Source organism: Rhinatrema bivittatum, chromosome 8, assembly GCF_901001135.1.
Source record: "Rhinatrema bivittatum chromosome 8, aRhiBiv1.1, whole genome shotgun sequence".
NCBI lineage: Eukaryota > Metazoa > Chordata > Amphibia > Gymnophiona > Rhinatrematidae > Rhinatrema > Rhinatrema bivittatum.
In genome coordinates, this window is record NC_042622.1 from 158791025 (window position 1) to 158803862 (window position 12838).

Sequence of the window (12838 nt, forward strand, 5' to 3'; positions counted from 1 at the left end):
CACATGTAGTTATAGCACTGTGAAGCACTATGATCACTGAACTTACCAGAGAATCATCCAGCACGGATGACATCATTCCTGGAAGGATGGAACTAAGTTTGTTATTCTAACTGATAAGAAGAGGCCTGTGGCCTATAAGTAAGAGCAAGCTGCTGTACACATGTTAAAATATATATCGATTGGCTATTAAAGGTAAAGGGTGTGGATTATGCAGATGACTGATATTCAGCAGACCCCAGACCCTTATAAGCTGAAGCACACATCTTGAAACTCTGAGCAGATTCTGAACAGACTTTGTACACCTTTTCTTGTATTGTCTTCTCTGTATCTTTTTCTGCTCCATAGAGGAACAGTCCGCCTTCCTCTATTAATTACCTTTATAAATAAACCTCTTTCTTTATTATTGTTTGAAGCTGGTATTCATTCTGTAATTAGATAGAGGGGAAGCCCCTCTTTTAACAGTTACCAAGTCCACAATAGAGTCTAATGCTCGAGGTAACTCTTGGGCTTCCATCTCATCTTTTATTCTGGGAGACAGGCCCTCCAAATATATAGACTGTAGACAATTCTCTTCCCAGTGAAGTTCAGATGCCAGCGTTCGAAATTCAATGGTATAGTCAGCCAATGGTTGACTTCCTTCCCGAAGTTGTAAAAGTTTAGAGCCAGTGACCACCTGTTTCCCAGGGTCATCAAATACTTCTTGAAACAGTTCCAAAAATGTTGGGAGATCCTGGAGGATTGGATCCAACCGTCGCCAAAAAGAAGAAGCCCAGGCCAGGGCTTTACCCTCTAACAGAGACAGGATATATGTAGTCTTCGTAAGGTCATCCGGGAACAAAGAAGCTTGAAGATGGAAGTGCATGCTGCACTGGTCGAGGAATCCTTGGCACAGGTGAGAATCACCAACGTAGCGTGGAGGAAGAGGTATCAGAATCGTGTTCCAGGTATTACTTGGCGTTACCAATGGTACTGGTGGGGGAACTGCCCGAGCAGCCGCCATCGAATCAAGACGTGCGTTGAGTCGTTCCAACGAAGATGCCATGGACTCCAGTATACGTTGCTGCTCCATGACCTTCTGGGCTAGTCCTGGAATGGCTTGTCGAGCTGAGGCCTCTGCCGGGTCCATGGTCTTGGTATTCTGTTATGAATCCGAAGGTGGACCCCTGTTTTGAGGTAGAGTCAGTGCTACCTAGAAGGAAATGATCCCCTTAGGTCTCTACCGTCGAAGGGCAAGGCCAAAATGCTGTAGTTGAAGAATGAAGACTTCACCCTGGAAGCTCGAGATCCCCCCAGGAGAAGCTCGTAGGGACCTGGCCTCTGGGACTTAGGAGACTCCCATGAAGACTGAAGAAAGGTCTGGATGCAGGCGCCTCCTGCGGGCAGTGGGTTCCAGACGGCTGGCGCCTCCAGCAGGTCATAGAAGTCTTGAGGACGGAGTCACAGAATAGTCCAAAGCCGGTCTGAGGGTTCGGTACACAAGAAGGGTCAAAGTCCAGGCAAGGATCAAAACAGGAGAAGGGTCTGAAGCCAGTCCAGGAGAATACAGGAGAAGGGTCCGAAGCTGTACCAGGATCAAGCCAGAGAAACACGAATGCCAGTCCAGAAGTCAGAAGCCAAGAGTCAATCCACTGAGCCAGGATGCAGAGCGGAATGAAGAACCAGGAACAAGATGCTCTGGGCCAAACTCAGGCAGGAACCTTGATACCAAGGCAAGGTCTGAGGTCCAGACCTTGCCTTAAGTACAGGATGTCAGAGGAGGAGTCACAGGAGGAGCCATGACTATTTCCTGTCATGGCTCCTTTAAGAACAATCTTCAGCCGCGTGCACAGCCCTAGGGGAACATCGGGGGAGGAGCCGAACCCTTGAGGAGCCATGCTGCCGAGCCTGGACGCGGCAGTGGCCGCGGGAGAAAACGGAAGAGGCTGCCTGCCACCGCAGGAGCCCTCAAAGACACCCGAAGCCTCGGGTAACCATTTTCTTCGCGGCCGCCAGCCCGGCCTGGATTACAGTCCACCGCGGCCGGCGGCCATGACACCCGGCCCCGGTCGCTATTTGCTGTGGCCAGTGGTGCTAACATAAAAAGCAGAATGAAAATACAAACAAAAAACAAACTTTGAAATGTTTGTATGCTAATGCCAGAAGTTAAAGAAGTAAGGTGGAAGAATTAGAAGGTATAACAGTGAATGATGACATAGACTTAATTGGTATCACAGAGACATGGTGGAAGGAGGATAACCAATGGGACAGTGCTATACCGGGGTACAAGTTATATCACAATGACAGAGAGGAGCACCCGGGAGGTGGTGTGGCGCTTTATGTCTGGGATGGCATAGAGTCCAACAGGATAAACATCTTGCATGAGACTAAATGCACAATCAAAATCCCTTGTGTGTTGGGGAAGACTATAGTGATAGGAGTATACTACCGTCCACCTGGTCAAGATGATGAGACAGACAGTGAAATGCTAAGAGAAATTAAGGAAGCTTACCAAATTGGTAGTGCGGTAATAATGGGAGATTTCAATTACCTTTTCAAGAAAATACGTTGTGTCACAAATACTTTTTCTTTATATTGTTGGTGCTATAAATATTTCATAATGGTCTTTCATTACACTAAAGATATTATAATTTCAATTACCCCAATATTGACTGTATCAGCGGGACATGCTAGAGAGATAAAGTTCCTGGATGGAATAAATGACAGCTTTATGGAGCAATTGGTTCAGGAACCGACTAGAGAGGGAGCAATTTTAGATCTAATTCTCAGTGGAGCACAGGATTTGATGACAGAGGTAACGGTGGTGGGGCCGCTTGGCAATAGTGATCATAATATGATCAAATTTGAATTAATGATTGGAAGGGGGACAGTAAGCCAATCCACGGCTCTCGTGCTAAACTTTCAAAAGGGAAACTTTGATAAAATGAGAAAAATAGTAAAAAACTGAAAGGAGCAGCTACAAAGGTAAAAAGCCTGGCTGGGCTGAGTAGAGCACGTAGTGGCCCAGTGGTCCATGACCACCCCCGCTGGGGTGTGTAGAGCGGTGACATGATTCCTCCATCCCATGAGGCCAAAGATCCTCCTCGTCCGTCATGTCCTGATGTCCTTGTCTCGTTCCGGGTCCCGGATTGAACCCTAGTGGCTGTCTTCAGCCCAACCTCCCTCTGTTGCGTCTTCCACACCAGGTCGGAGGTCTCATCCTCCATCTACTGACCTGTCAGGTGTGTCGATCACGTTGGGTCCCGAGGCTCCGTCCAGGACATCACTGCTGGGAGTTGTCCAGATTCCTTCTGTCCAGATGTCCATCTGCTGTTCCTGAATTCCTTCTGGGGCCGTTGTCCATCCTGTGCTCGTGGCTGCTCTTTATTGTAGTGTCTGCCAGCGACGGGAGGCCGTCTGCTCTCCTGGAGTCCCAGACTTTTATCTTGTCTACTTTTAACCTATCCTAGTCATCGTCACTCCCTGATGTGTCTTCGTTAGCTCCGCTGTTACCCAGGTAGAGAGTCCATCAAGCTAGGTTGAGAGAACATTGCATAAATCTCATCTTTGGGTGAGTTTCCTCACTCCAAAGGTAAAAAAAAATTTCTGGGCACACAATATTCACACACAATATACACGCTCCAGGCCATGTATATTGTGCGTGTATAATGCGCCGGTAGCAAGATAAAATGGATGCTCATATTGAGCATCTGTTTTCCTAACCCACACACAGCCACATTTCATGGGTGCCCAATGCCAAGGACATGCTAGGGGCACACAATTTTCCCTAGTGTGACCTTTTTAGCACGGCAGCTTATTTACCTTTTGCTTTGGGCGCCCAAGAGATATGAATGTGCACGCGTTAAAAACGGGCTCCAATTTGGATGCATGTTTTTTTAAGCGCATTTTACTGCGTTGGCCCCACTATGTCCATATGAAAAACAGCTATGCTGTCACTCTCTGACATTCCGTTGCCACACCATCTCCCTCTTCATTCTGCCTCTGCCTTCCATTCCCCCTTTACTCTTTATCCAGACTATGACAGACTTCTATGACAAGGCTCACAAAATTAATCTTGAACTGTCCATCAGACTCCCTCCATTGCCACAGTTTCATTTTTTACACATCCCACTTGCCCTTGTCACCTTTTCTTCTTTTTCTGAAAACAGTAAAGAGGAAATGGTCCATCTTCTTGCCTCCTCCAAGCACAGTTCCTCTTCCTTTGCTACCATTTCTTCCCACCTCCTTAGTTCTATCTTGTCTGCAGTCACCCCTTCCTCTGTCACTTTTCATTGCAACCATTTCTGCTGTTTTCAAAGATCTGAATTTCTTGCATTTCAAGCCATTCTGAATTCAGTCCAGTCTAGCTTCTGAACTCTGCCCTTCCCAAATTCTCCAGTGAAATTCTTCATGGCTAAAGCCAGGAATCTTTATTTGATAATCAATCACTTTGACTGATCTGATGCATTTGTTACTATCGATCCACTCCTTGATAGTCTGTCCTCACTTGGATTTTGGGATTCTATTGTTCCTTGGTTCTCCTCTTAACTTTTCCATGGCACTTTTTTTGTGTTTCCTCTCATGGTTCTTCCTCCACTGATATCCCATTATGAACTGATGTGCCTCAGGGTTCTGGCTGGGCCATTTTCTCTTTTTTTTTTCTCTCCACAGTAATTCCCTTGGTGCTCTGCTTTTCCGCCTAATGTTTTCAGTACCAGCTGTATGCTGATAACTCCCAGATCTACCTTTCTACATCAGAACTTTCACCAAGAATCCAGTTGCAAATTTCAACCCGATTGTCTTAATAACTCTGTTGCAGGAGTGCTATGGAGCGGTCCCAATTCCGGGGAGATTGGTGAGCCCTTGGACCACGGTGTGACTGCAGAGGAGCTCCGAAAAAGCACCGAGGCAGGCAAGACGTGTCCATGCTTGAGCAGACAGGCTGAAGATCAAGAGCCCTGAACTCTGGCAAATCTGAACGCACTGGAAGAGATCCAACAATGCAATGCTGGTCTCTGGGGTAGCCCTCCGGCCACTCGATAGCCCTTTCAGACCTGCCACCTGGAAACGGCAGATGGGACAGGATGGACAAAGGTCGAGGACAGACAATGGAACTGAAACTTGGAACAAGACAAGGATACTTGGAGACTTGGACAAGATGAGGATACTTTGAACTTGGATGAGATGAACATATTTGGAGACTTAGGCAGCACTGCCCCTCAGGGCGCCATACACAGCCCCCTGTGGGCTGGTCATGGACCACCCTGTCCCACTGCATGCCCTACACAACCTGAAGAGGCTGGTTATGGACCATGTGGAGAGCAGGGTATGCACAGGACTGAGACTCAGTATGAAGGAGGAGTCTGGGCAGCACTCAAAGAAGAATCCAGCTGGAAGAGGACTCCAGTCACTGGAAACGGACACCAGATCAGATACAGATTTACCTCCAGGAAGGTCGGCTGGAGGTGAGGTCCAGCAGGCAAGGCAAGGCTTGAACCCAGAGCTGGGAACTAGAGGATACATCAGGATCAGAACTGGAACATAGGATGTCAGAATCAGGGCTCGGAACTCAGAACTTGGAACTTGGATACATCTAGATCATGACTGGAACATAGGACACCTGAAGACGAAGACATCAGAAGAAAGGAGCATCTGAACATCTGAAGACGAGGAGACAGGATCCGACGAGAGACCAGGACATGGAACGAAAATGAAGATGAAGGATCAGGAACCACAGAGGAAGACAAGGGAATTCCCTCGAAGAAACAGAGTGCCTTGAAGAAGCGAGGATGGACTTTGGAGCCTCCTGGACGAAGATCTGGAACAGCAGAGAATCCAGGAGCAGGCAGTTCCTTGTGAACGTGTTGGAGGACTGGCGAAGGGCCCTTTTATAGAGCTGAAGTGGAGATGTCCAGATGACATTATCAATCAGGGCTGCGGGGCCTTTCCCGTCGTGGGCCCTTTAAATAAGCAGAAGAGGCGCTGCTGCGCACCTAGGAGGACAGGACCATGGAGAGTGGCGTCCATGCTGAGAAAAGAGAGAGCAGGAGCAGCACTAGGCCGCAAAACCAGGTTCCTGCATTGGCGGTGGCTTCCGGGTTGTGAAGAGGAGGCTGGAGGCGGCACAGGCTGTGAAGCAGGTCCTGGTGACAGCAGCACCCAGCCGCAAGGGCACAAGGTTGGAGATGGCCTCCGGGCTGCATGGGAAGACAGCAGCAGTGGCCCAGCCTGCTGCAGAAGAGAAGACATTTCTCAATTGTGTGTTTCTCTCTAACATCAACCTCTTTGTTTTTGAATATACTACCACAACAATTATCCATTTTCACAAGTCTCCCAATGAACAATCTAGTTTCTCTGAAGCAGAGATTCCCAAACTTGTCCTTGATATCTCTCAGCCAATTGGGTTTTCAGAATATCCACAATGAATATGCATGAGATAAAATTTGCATATACTGAGTCTCCATGGTGTGCACATTTATCTCATGCATATTCATTGTGGATATCCTGAAAACCCTACTGGCTGTGGGGTCCCTAGTACAGGTTTGGAAAGCCTTGTTCTATAGTAGGGATGTGCATTTGTTTTGAATGAATGCACAATTCGCAACGTATAGGTCCCTATTCGTTGCATTCGTGGGGTTCCGAAACGTATGGCGAACCCCCATGAATACAACGTATTACTAATGAATAAAACCTCCACCCTCCTGACCCTCTCAAGACTTGACAAAAGTCCCTGGTGGTCCAGCGGGGGTCCTGGAGCGATCTCCTGCACTTGGGCCGTCGGCTGCCGGTATTCAAAATGGCACTGATAGCCTTTGCCCTTACTATGTCACAGGGGCTACCGGTGCCATCGGTCAGCCTCTGTCACATGGTAGGAGCAATGGACGGCCGGCGCCATCTTGTGCTCCTACCATGTGACAGGGGCTGACCGATGGCACCGGTAGCCCCTGTGACATAGTAAGGACAAAGGCTATTGGCGTCATTTTGAATACCGGCAGCCGATGGCCCGAGTGCAGGAGAATACTCCAGGACCCCCGCTGGACCACCACGGACTTTTGACAAGTCTTGAGGGGGTCAGGAGGGCGGGGGGATGTAGTTAATTAAATGTAAAGGGTTGGGATGGGGTATTTTTTAACTTTAATGGGAAACGAATACCATACATAACTAATGGACGAATCGGGGTCCCCCGAAAATGGATGTAACGGATTTGGGTCCCAATGAATACGAATACCGAATCAAACATATCCGTCCCTGCTGCACATCCCTATTCTATAGTGTAGTCAAAATACAGCCGAACAATTGAACTTCCTCCACTGTCATTACAACCATATAATCAATGTTCCCTCGCATTCACAGCTGCATGGGGGACTGCTTAATTACTGAGATAATAATTCAGTCATCTTATGGTTTGAACTGTGCAGGGCTAGCAGCTCCCACAATACTATGGGTCCCCGTGCAATTTGAAGCATAAGACGACTAGAGCACCCAGTAGTTAGACATATGTTGGAAGTTCCCCACACAACTTAGAGGGAACATTGCTTGGCCTGCAACCCTACTGATCTATTTCTGCATACAGTTTAACTTCTACTGAAGCAATACAGTGCGTTCAGCCGAGCTCACTGTTTAACCTACAGTTGGATGCAGGATGTGTAGGTACGTCCATAACCCCTTAATCTATAACGTCCGGAGCAATTTCTGAGCACCCCAAAAATACACAAAAGCAGAAAATACTGCTTTTCTGTACATCCTCCGACTTAAAAGCATGGCAATATTAAGTCAGAGGAACAAAAGATTAAAACAATTGTTTTAAAGTGCTGGCAGTCAGGTTCGAGAAACGGATGCTGATAATTCAGTGTCCATTTTCTTAAACCGGTGGACAGCCATGGACCACTCCTGGGCACCGGCTGTCAAGGAGGTGCAAGGGATGTGCAATCGACCCTAAAGTCTCCCTGACAGCACAACCCCTAATTGAAATATACATGGTGCCCCCAGGAGAGGTGCCTGGGGGCACCATGTGAACGCTGAACGCCCAGCGCCCGCTTTCAGCACATTTTTTTTTTTCATTGGCACCGTAGTCATCTGCAGTTCCTCATTGCCTCTCCTCCTTATCTTCCCCATCCCTCCTTGGGAACTCCATTCATCAGGTAAGCTGCACTTATCTGTGCACTACTCCTCCATCACCAACTCCTGACCCCAATCTTTCTCTCTTGCTGCACTGTGTACCTGGAATAGCTTCCTGTGTTGTTGCATCATGCTCCCTCTCTGGCCCCTATTCCAATCCCATCTAAAAATCTACTGCTCTGTGGGCTTGCTTTTAAATTTTAAAACTCTTCTCTTGTTGACGGTGACCATTTTTCTCTTAATAAATATGTTTCCTGAAGGATCTTATTTGTCTGGTCTCTCTTGTAAAAGTTCTATGAAGCAGTGTCTTCTTCTGACATTGTATCTGTACAGGGCTGCACTTCTCTAGTAGAGCTATACCAAAGAGAAACGCAGGTTTCGTTTCGGGATTATCCAGTGGTCAGCTTCCAATCCACGCATAGAAAAAACTATTATTGTCACATGTGGCAGCATCATCATTAGTACAGCTTTTGACTGAGGGAGGAAGACAAGCAATTGAATGACAGGCTTCTCTTAAATAGAGCACTCATGACATTACAGTTTGACTGTATTGCATTATTTCCAGAAACCTATGGTGGTTGGTTATAAAGGTGCATATTGTGGCTACATTTCAGAAAAGTAGGTGATGTATTTATTTTTATTTTTTTACTATAGTTTTTGGTGGGGTTTTTTTATCTAAGTTTATGTAGGCCTACTGTATATTATATGCATTATTAGGGTCTATGGCTATGCCTGGTTTAACTTGTCTATTGTTAATATCCTTCTTTAGCTATGTAAATCTCCCTCTGCCCCTGTAACGTATGTTCTCAGTGTATACAGTACCAAACTGTACAGTCCTCATTTACGTTTACCACAAATGAGTCTGAAATGTATTACATTTCAGTCCTGAAAAAAAAAAATGACTGGAAATACATTTAAAAGCTCCAGAGACATGAGTTTCAGTCTCATTTGCAGGCAGGGGAGAGATTAAATGAGGACCACATTGTAAATCTCATAATTATACAAATGCCCTACCCCAGAGTCCTGACAATTTGAGGACAGGAAAAATGATGATATAAGCAAGAGTGTACATGCTTGACATGAGATTTGAATCAACAGCTCTGTGCCCTAGTAATTTCCAGGAACAGAAAGGTAGACATCTTGCTAAAAATAATAATGCATATATTGTTGTTTGTCACTGGGCAACGTACTGTAGATGAGTACTTACCTTATTCCAGTAGCATTCCCTTCCCTTTCCAATCCCCCTCTATTTTCTCAGCATTTTGACTCCTATAGATTTCTGTTAGCAAACTGGATAAAACTAAGTCACTCAAGCTGCAGTGGCTAATTACATCTGGACCTATTATAGATTAAATGTATGTAATAGAATCATTCTTTTCCAGAGCTTCTCCTGGAACCTGGCTGGCGGTGGTATTTGGGGGCAGGAAGTGAGGGAGATTTGGGGTGGGGGAGAGAAGGATAGACTGAGGTTAGATGGGAGCTCCCCACCCATTTCCTCTTTCCTGGCCCTTCCCAGGCATGTCAGAGCAGAAAGCCAAGACAAGTTTAGTCTCACAGCAGCCTATGGAAAGACAGCAGCACCACTTAGCGAGCACTTCAATTACAGCTGTTTGGGGTGGGGGATGGGGGGAGGAGATGCAGATGTAACAGCTGGGAGAATGAGAAGGAAGGGTACTGCCCTCTGCTGCCAAAATAATCTAACCATTGGAAATGTTTCCCACAGATGTGCAGTCTTTCTACTGAAAAATCGGGTGGGAGTCCCAGGCAGAAGGCAATTGAGCTGCTTCTTTTACAGAACCCTTGACATTTATATTTATTTATTAAAATGCTTTTAACCACTTGTTCCTGGGGAAATTCACAGCGGTTTACAGACATTATGAATAAAGGCATATTCAATTCCAATATTATACAGGTCGAAGAATAAAAAAACAGGAAACATAATAAAAGGTTTAAAAAAAAAAAAAGAACAAGGAACCTGAATTACGGGAATGCCTGTTTGAATATGTAGGCCTTTAACACCTTTTGAGATGCTCATAGAGGATTCAGTGCTTATCGCCTCAGGTAACAGATTCCAGAAGCTTAGGCCTGCTACAGAGAATGCATGATTGTGTGTGACTTCTAGTCTAGCTATTTTTCCCCCTAGGAATTTCAAGCAGACTTTTGACCAGAGAGTGCAGTTCACGTGTTGGTTTATGGACTAAGTGTGGATGCCAGCCAGGGATTTGAATCATATGTAACAGATTGTAAATCATGCTCAGCACTTTATATAAGACCTCCAGGCTATCGGAAGCCAGCATAAACCGTTGAGTGGTTGGAGTTATGTGTTATTTTCATTTTGTACTGGTTAGCAGTCTGGCTGCAGCATTCTGTATTAATTGTAGTAGTCATATGGTAGAGGAAGTCTCAGATAAAAGCAAATTACAGTAGTAAGGGCAGTTAAACCCAATGCCTGCAATACTGATCTCAAGTAGGAGTCTTCCAGGAAAGGTTTCAGGTTCTTAAGAAGATGCAATTATAAAAAGAGGACTTCAGCACAACTGGAAGTGTCAATTCATTTGTAATGAGCTGTCCATGTTGATGCCCAAATATTAATATTAACAAGTTCTGTTTCATGCTGCCAAGATCTACAAAGAAAGAGAGAAGATTATATTTCTTCTTTCATGCAAGTTTACTTGTTGGAACTGAGCTCTGTAAGAGTTGGAAATTTGTGTGCTGTGGAAGCTGGTCGTAGACAAGATTCTTCTCTGAAAGCCACGACATTGGAAATGCAGAGGTCAGGTTAAAAGTTATTTTTTGCAGAGACTGATGACACAAATCAATAGGAAGGCATTATCAAAAGATCCAATTATCTAAAAAAATCATTTCGTCCCAAAGACTTTTTGTATTCTGCTATAGTTGATCATGTGAAACAATACATGCAGAAAAGTTATGAGATATGGCTTTTTTAAGTTAAAAAGTGGCCACTGTATGCAATCAAAAGGACTAATTTTTATAAAATGTTATTTCTCTCTAGAAGCATACTTTCTGGGAATTGACCTACCACAGTGGGGCTCTCAGTTCACTTGCTGAGTCTATAAAGTGTATTGGCCGCACTCTTAGAGGCAGATTTTAAAAGCCCCTACACGCGTAAATCCAGGAGGATTTATGTGCGTAGAGGGGTTACACGCTGCCGGCCCTTTACTGAATGGGAGGGCAGAGGGTGGGTGGCGAGGCTAGGGCTGGGCGGGGGTGGGTCACAGGCGGAGTTGAGGCCTCTGGCGTTGACTCTGAGGAGGAGTGAGTGAGGGATAATAGGAATGGGGATGGTTTGAAGCATGTTGTCTTTGAAGCATGTAGAGCATCAAGCAAACATAAAGAGCAACAGACTACAGCTCTCTTTAATGCACGGGAGAGGGGCCGGTTTTAACGACGTGATCCATTAGAAAATGAATCGTAAGCAGCCAACCTAAGGAGCAGAGTGGCGCAGCGGGAGCGTGCTGGGCCCATAACCCAGAGGTCGGATGGATCGAAACCATTCTCTGCTACAGCACTGTCTTTTTGATCATCTTTAAATTCTATCACCTGCACAGGCTCTTACATCATAAAGGTCCACGTTCTACTACGGAACATGGGCTCTGGTCATGCAAGCTGTTAAAAGCCCATCTTTAGCCAGCTCTCTCTCTGGGATTTGAAGGAAACCACGCAGCAGTGGCTCATTGGTCTAGGGGTATGATATCTCGCTTCGGGTGCGAGAGGTCCTGGGTTCAACTCCCAGATGAGCCCTTCCCTTTACTAGGGTGCAGCCTCTAGAGTAGTTCTTCTACTCTCCCCCTGGTGTAGGGAGTAGTAAATCAAGTACTAGTCAAGCTTTTGCTTCTCTGGGAAGATGAAAGCATGCCTCCAGAAAAAAAAACAACTAGGGCAGGAGATAGTGATGTAAGGACTACGGAGGAAGAATGGACCTCAAGCAAATGCAGCACTCAAATGGACAACAAATCTTCATGATCTGAAGACACCCCAAGGCTTAACAAACAAACTGCGTTAATGTAACTGCGGGACATGCTAGAGAGATAAAGTTCCAACGTGCAAAAAATTACCGTAAGGCGATCACTTTTTCAGATGACACAAAAGGATTCAGAGAAGTTCTATCACGCTCAGATTCTCATAAATTCTGGGGGCGGCCTTGCTAGACTGCAACATTGGGCATCCAAATGGTATATGAAATTTAATTCGGACAAGATCAAGGTTCTGCATGATGAGAAAAATAAACCTTGCTGCCGTAACAAAATGCTAGGTTCCGGTTTAGGAGTCGTCACCTACGCAAGAAATCTAGGCTTCACGGTGGAGGATATCGAGCGATCCGTGAAGACAGGCCGTGCAAATTCCTTTCGTTTTATCCGAAGAAAGAGGATGAGCAAAGGCATAATAGAATTGAAGGGGAGTGCGGGTTTAAATGAAGTGGAAGCTGGGAAGAAAACAGGTGGCTTAAACCGATACACATTCTCGGTATTGACACTAGAAGGGGAGCAGATTGCAGCAACTGCAAAGGACCGGATCCTAAGCAGATGGAGCCAAACCCTCTGCCATTTAGTGAGGCTAGCAATTCCCAAGCAGGACAACATTGCAACCAAATCAGAAAGGTACTGCGCTACTGTGATATACATTCACCGTTGGATTAGCTCTGCTCCAGGTTGACTGGTGTAAGGATAAAAGGCATTGTTGTGGAGAATGGAATACGAGGGGATGATATAAAGTTGTCACACAA

At 45.8% G+C, this 12838-nt stretch overlaps 1 non-coding gene across 1 annotated transcript; it reads left to right on the plus strand.

Annotated features, from left to right (window-relative positions):
• Positions 1 to 11783: 11783 nt before the first annotated feature.
• On the plus strand, positions 11784 to 11856 carry TRNAP-CGG. Its single transcript has one exon. It is a non-coding gene; the product is annotated as a tRNA-Pro (tRNA).
• Positions 11857 to 12838: the final 982 nt, after the last annotated feature.